This window comes from Oncorhynchus mykiss, chromosome 16 (assembly GCF_013265735.2).
Source record: "Oncorhynchus mykiss isolate Arlee chromosome 16, USDA_OmykA_1.1, whole genome shotgun sequence".
NCBI classification, from domain to species: Eukaryota; Metazoa; Chordata; class Actinopteri; order Salmoniformes; family Salmonidae; genus Oncorhynchus; species Oncorhynchus mykiss.
Window position 1 is genome coordinate 3,439,271 of NC_048580.1, and position 7,500 is coordinate 3,446,770.

Consider the following 7,500-nt stretch of genomic DNA (forward strand, 5'->3'; position numbering starts at 1 on the left):
CCAGCTAGCTAGTGGGTTTAAATAGTCTATACATCTGTTACCAGCTAGCTAGTGGGTTTAAATAGTCTATACATCTGTTACCAGCTAGCTAGTGGGTGTACATAGTCTATATATACATTTGTTACCAGCTAGCTAGTGGGTTTACAGAGTCTATATATACATCTATTACCAGCTAGCTAGTGGGTTTACATAGTCTATACATCTATTACCAGCTAGCTAGTGGGTTTACAGAGTCTATATATACATCTATTACCAGCTAGCTAGTGGGTTTACAGAGTGTATATATACATCTGTTACCAGCTAGCTAGTGAGTTTACATATTCTATACATCTGTTACCAGCTAGCTAGTGGGTTTAAATAGTCTATACATACATCTATTACCAGCTAGCTAGTGGGTTCAAATAGTCTATATATACATATATTACCAGCTAGCTAGTGAGTTTACATATTATATACATATATTACCAGCTAGCTAGTGGGTTTAAATAGTCTATATATACATCTGTTACCAGCTAGCTAGTGGGTTTAAATAGTCTCTATATACATCTATTACCAGCTAGCTAGTGGGTTCAAATAGTCTATATATACATATGTTACCAGCTAGCTAGTGAGTTTACATATTCTATACATCTGTTACCAGCTAGCTAGTGGGTTTAAATAGTCTATACATACATCTATTACCAGCTAGCTAGTGGGTTCAAATAGTCTATATATACATATATTACCAGCTAGCTAGTGAGTTTACATATTATATACATATATTACCAGCTAGCTAGTGGGTTTAAATAGTCTATATATACATCTGTTACCAGCTAGCTAGTGGGTTTAAATAGTCTCTATATACATCTATTACCAGCTAGCTAGTGGGTTCAAATAGTCTATATATACATATGTTACCAGCTAGCTAGTGGGTTCAAATAGTCTATATATACATATATTACCAGCTAGCTAGTGAGTTTACATATTATATACATATATTACCAGCTAGCTAGTGGGTTTAAATAGTCTATATATACATATATTACCAGCTAGCTAGTGGGTTTAAATAGTCTCTATATACATCTATTACCAGCTAGCTAGTGGGTTCAAATAGTCTATATATACATCTGTTACCAGCTAGCTAGTGGGTTTAAATAGTCTATATATACATCTGTTACCAGCTAGCTAGTGGGTTTAAATAGTCTCTATATACATCTATTACCAGCTAGCTAGTGGGTTCAAATAGTCTATATATACATATATTACCAGCTAGCTAGTGAGTTTACATATTATATACATATATTACCAGCTAGCTAGTGAGTTTACATAGTCTATACATATATTACCAGCTAGCTAGTGAGTTTACATATTATATACATATATTACCAGCTAGCTAGTGAGTTTACATATTATATACATATATTACCAGCTAGCTAGTGAGTTTACATATTATATAAATATATTACCAGCTAGCTAGTGAGTTTACATATTATATACATATATTACCAGCTAGCTAGTGAGTTTACATATTATATACATATATTACCAGCTAGCTAGTGAGTTTACATATTATATAAATATATTACCAGCTAGCTAGTGGGTTTAAATATTCTATACATCTGTTACCAGCTAGCTAGTGGGTTTAAATATTCTATACATCTGTTACCAGCTAGCTAGTGGGTTTAAATAGTCTATATATACATATGTTACCAGCTAGCTAGTGGGTTTAAATATTCTATACATCTGTTACCAGCTAGCTAGTGGGTTTAAATAGTCTATATATACATATGTTACCAGCTAGCTAGTGGGTTTAAATATTCTATACATCTGTTACCAGCTAGCTAGTGGGTTTAAATAGTCTATATATACATTTGTTACCAGCTAGCTTGTGGGTTTAAATAGTCTATATATACATCTATTACCAGCTAGCTAGTGGGTTCAAATAGTCTATATATACATATATTACCAGCTAGCTAGTGGGTTTACATAGTCTATATATACATTTGTTACCAGCTAGCTTGTGGGTTTAAATAGTCTATATATACATCTATTACCAGCTAGCTAGTGGGTTCAAATAGTCTATATATATATCTGTTACCAGCTAGCTAGTGGGTTTACATAGTCTATATATACATTTGTTACCAGCTAGCTTGTGGGTTTAAATAGTCTATATATACATCTATTACCAGCTAGCTAGTGGGTTCAAATAGTCTATATATACATATATTACCAGCTAGCTAGTGAGTTTACATATTCTATACATATATTACCAGCTAGCTAGTGGGTTTAAATAGTCTATATATACATCTGTTACCAGCTAGCTAGTGGGTTTAAATAGTCTATATATACATCTGTTACCAGCTAGCTAGTGAGTTTACATAGTCTATACATCTGTTACCAGATAGCTAGTGGGTTTACATAGTCTATACATCTATTACCAGCTAGCTAGTGAGTTTACATATTCTATACATATATTACCAGCTAGCTAGTGGGTTTAAATAGTCTATACATACATCTATTACCAGCTAGCTAGTGGGTTCAAATAGTCTATATATACATATATTACCAGCTAGCTAGTGAGTTTACATATTCTATACATACATCTATTACCAGCTAGCTAGTGGGTTCAAATAGTCTATATATACATCTATTACCAGCTAGCTAGTGGGTTTAAATAGTCTCTATATACATATATTACCAGCTAGCTAGTGGGTTCAAATAGTCTATATATAAATATATTACCAGCTAGCTAGTGGGTTCAAATAGTCTATATATAAATATATTACCAGCTAGCTAGTGAGTTTACATATTATATACATATATTACCAGCTAGCTAGTGAGTTTACATATTATATACATATATTACCAGCTAGCTAGTGAGTTTACATATTATATACATATATTACCAGCTAGCTAGTGAGTTTACATATTATATAAATATATTACCAGCTAGCTAGTGGGTTTACATATTATAAACATATATTACCAGCTAGCTAGTGAGTTTACATATTATAAACATATATTACCAGCTAGCTAGTGGGTCTACATAGTCTATATATAAATATATTACCAGCTAGCTAGTGAGTTTACATATTATATACATATATTACCAGCTAGCTAGTGAGTTTACATATTATATACATATATTACCAGCTAGCTAGTGAGTTTACATATTATAAACATATATTACCAGCTAGCTAGTGGGTTTAAATAGTCTATACATACATCTATTACCAGCTAGCTAGTGGGTTCAAATAGTCTATATATACATATATTACCAGCTAGCTAGTGAGTTTACATATTATATACATATATTACCAGCTAGCTAGTGGGTTTACATATTATATACATATATTACCAGCTAGCTAGTGGGTTTAAATATTCTATACATCTGTTACCAGCTAGCTAGTGGGTTTAAATAGTCTTTACATCTGTTACCAGCTAGCTAGTGGGTTTACATAGTCTATACATCTGTTACCAGCTAGCTAGTGGGTTTACATAGTCTATACTTCTGTTACCAGCTAGCTAGTGGGTTTACATAGTCTATACATCTGTTACCAGCTAGCTAGTGGGTTTACATAGTCTATACATCTGTTACCAGCTAGCTAGTGGGTTTACATAGTCTATACATCTGTTACCAGCTAGCTAGTGGGTTTACATAGTCTATACTTCTGTTACCAGCTAGCTAGTGGGTTTACATAATCTATACATCATGTTCCAGCTAGCTAGTGGGTTTAAACAGTCTATACATCTGTTACCAGCTAGCTAGTGGGTTTACATAGTCTATACATCTGTTACCAGCTAGCTAGTGGGTTTACAGAGTCTATATATACATCTGTTACCAGCTAGCTAGTGGGTTTACATAGTCTATACATCTGTTACCAGCTAGCTAGTGGGTGTACATAGTCTATATATACATTTGTTACCAGCTAGCTAGTAGGTTTACAAAGGCAGATCTGAAAAAGCCCTTACCCTCACAATTTATCTTATATTCTTATCAGCGTGTAATGAAGTAAGCTCACAGGGCCTTAACTCTATATGAACCAAGAGATCAATACCCTATCCTATAGCTACATGAAACAATAGATCAATACCCTATCCTTTAGCTACATGAAACAAAAGCACTTTGGTCAACTGATAGTTTCACATTTCAGCTATTTCCTTCAGGTTGAAGTAATTCGTTTCTCCGACAGCCCTCCTGCCATCTCCCTTCACCCAGACCTCCCTCTCCCTTCACCCAGACCTCCCTCTCCCTCCACCCAGACCTCCCTCTCCCTCTCCTTCCACCCAGCCCTTCCTCTCCCTTCACCCAGACCTCCCTCTCCCTTCACCCAGACCTCCCTCTCCCTCCACCCAGACCTCCCTCTCCCTCTCCTTCCACCCAGCCCTTCCTCTCCCTTCACCCAGACCTTCCTCTCCCTTCACCCAGACCTCCCTCTCCCTCCACCCAGACCTCCCTCTCCCTCTCCTTCCACCCAGCCCTTCCTCTCCCTTCACCCAGACCTCCCTCTCCCTTCACCCAGACCTCCCTCTCCCTCCACCCAGACCTCCCTCTCCCTCTCCTTCCAACCAGCCCTTCCTCTCCCTTCACCCAGACCTTCCTCTCCCTTCACCCAGACCTCTCTCTCCCTCTCCTTCCACCCAGCCCTTCCTCTCCCTCTCCCTCCACTCAGTCCTCTCTCTCCCTCTCCCTCCACCCAGCCCTTCCTCTCCCTCCACCCAGCCCTTCCTCTCCCTCTCCCTCCACCCAGCCCTTCCTCTCCCTCTCCCTCTACCCTGCCCTACCTCTCCCTCCACCCAGCCCTTCCTCTCCCTCTCCCTCCACCCAGCCCTTCCTCTCCCTCTCACTCCACTCAGTCCTCCCTCTCCCTTTCCCTCCACCCAGCCCTCCCTCTCCCTCCACCCAGCCCTTCCTCTCCCTCTCCCTCTCCCTCCACCCAGCCCTTCCACTCCCTCTCACTCCACTCAGTCCTCCCTCTCCCTCCACCCAGCCCTTCCTCTCCCTCCACCCAGCCCTTCCTCTCCCTCTCCCTCCACCCAGCCCTCCCTCTCCCTCTCTCTCCACCCAGCCCTTCCTCTCTCTCCACCCGGCCCTCCTCCTCCATTCACCCAGCCCTCCCTCTCCCTCCACCCAGCCCTCCCTCTCTCTCCACCCAGCCCTCCCTCTCCTTCCACCCAGCCCTTCCTCTCTACCCCTCTCCATTCAACTCTACCCAACACACGCCTCCACTGCTATTAGGTTTTCCTGCAGCCTCCCTCGACTCACCCCTGCCCCTTTTAGGTTTGGTAGATGAGTTCACCCTACCTCCTCCCAATCCAGCCCTCCCTCCCTCGCTCCCTCCCTCCCTCCCTCCCTCCCTCCCTCCCTCCCTCCCTCCCTCCCTCCCTCCCTCCCTCCCTCCCTCCCTCCCTCCCTCCCTCCAAATCCATCCGTCATGGGTATCATAAACCTCAGCTGTTAGGCTGTGTTAAATCTGTTAGAGAACTGCATTAAATATGTTAGAGAACTGTGTTTAATCTGTGTTAATCTGTTAGAGAACTGTGTTAAATCTGTGTTAAATCTGTTAGAGAACTGTGTTAAATCTGTTAGAGAACTGTGTTAAATCTGTTAGAGAACTGTGTTAAATCTGTTAGAGAACTGTGTTAAATCTGTTAGAGAACTGTGTTAAATCTGTTAGAGAACTGTGTTAAATCTGTTAGAGAACTGTGTTAAATCTGTTAGAGAACTGTGGTAAATCTGTTAGAGAACTGTGTTAAATCTGTTAGAGAACTGTGTTAAATCTGTTAGAGAACTGTGTTAAATCTGTTAGAGAACTGTGTTAAATCTGTTAGAGAACTGTGTTAAATCTGTTAGAGGACTGTTATATCTGTTAGAGAACTGTGTTAATCTGTTAGAGAACTGTGTTAATCTGTTAGAGGACTGTGTTAAATCTGTTAGGCGGCTTTGATAAATTGCAGGGTGGAATGTGTTTTAAGTGGCGACTGCGTTTGTGGATGAGGCGTGGAGGCTAGACTATAGGGCTCTGCTGAGTGATGAAACCCTTTTACCCCAAACCTCAACCTCTCTCACTCTGGCCCAGAGCCAGATTCAGCTGCCAGCCTCCTGCTACAGTGGTGGGTCCCCTTGTCTCTCCCCTGTTGCTCCAAGGGCGGTGGGACCTCAGTCCCCCCCCAGCTGTGGAGCCCATTCCTCAGCCCCCGTCCCCTCAACCAAAAGCTCCCGGCCCTCATGACAGCCCTTAGACTTTGGAGGGTTATTTTAGTGCCACACTCATCAGCGTGTAGTGTGTGTCTTTTGCCCTCTCCAAGGTGAGGAGAACCATCACTCAGCACAGCTCCCCTCCAAGGTAACGTCTCAGCTTCAGTCCTGTGTCCTATCACTCGGCACAGCTTCCTGTCTCAGCCTCAGTCCTGTGTTCTATCACTCAGCACAGCTTCCGGTCTCAGCCTCAGTCCTGTGTCCTATAACTCAGCACAGCTTCCTGTCTCAGCTTCAGTCCTGTGTCCTATCACTCAGCACAGCTCCCATAGAAAGATGCAGTAGGCCCCCACTCATTCAAACGGCATAGTGGGTAACTCTAACTCTAACACTAACTCTCTCTCTCTCTCTCTCTCTCTCTCTCTCTCAATTCAATTAAATTCAATTCAAGGGCTTTATTGGCATGGGAAACATGTGTTAACATTGCCAAAGCAAGTGAGGTAGACAACATACAAAGTGAATATATAAAGTGAAAAACAACAAAAATTAACTCTCTCTCTCTGTCTCTCTGTCTCTCTGTCTCTAACTCTCTCTCTCTGTCTTTGTCTCTAACTCTCTCTCTGTCTCTCTGTCTCTCTCTCTGTCTCTAACTTTCTCTCTCTGTCTCTCCGTCTCTCTCTCTGTCTCTAACTCTCTCTCTCTGTCTTTAACTCAATTCAATTCAAGGGGCTTTATTGGCATGGGAAACGTGTTAACATTGCCAAAGCAAGTGAGGTAGATAATATATAAAGTGAATATATAAAGTGAAATAAACAATAGAAATTAACATTACAAATACAGAAGTTTTAAAACAGTAAAGACATTACAAATGTCATATTATATACATACAGTGTTTTAACAATGTACAAATGGTTAAAGGACACAAGATAAAATAAATAAGCATAAATATGGGTTGTATTTACAATGGTGTTTGTTCTTCACTGGTTGCCCTTTTCTCGTGGCCACAGGTCACAAATCTTGCTGCTGTGATGGCACACTGTGGAATTTCACCCAGTAGATATGGGAGTTTATCAAAATTGGATTTGTTTTTCGAATTCTTTGTGGATCTGTGTAATCTGAGGGAAATATGTCTCTCTAATATGGTCATACATTGGGCAGGAGGTTAGGAAGTGCAGCTCAGTTTCCACCTCATTTTGTGGGCAGTGAGCACATAGGCCGCCGTAGGCAGACCTGGCTCTCAAGAGAAGACAGGCTATCTCAATAGCTAGGCTATGGCCACTGAGTCTGTACATAGTCAAAGCTTTCCTAAAGTTTGGATCAGT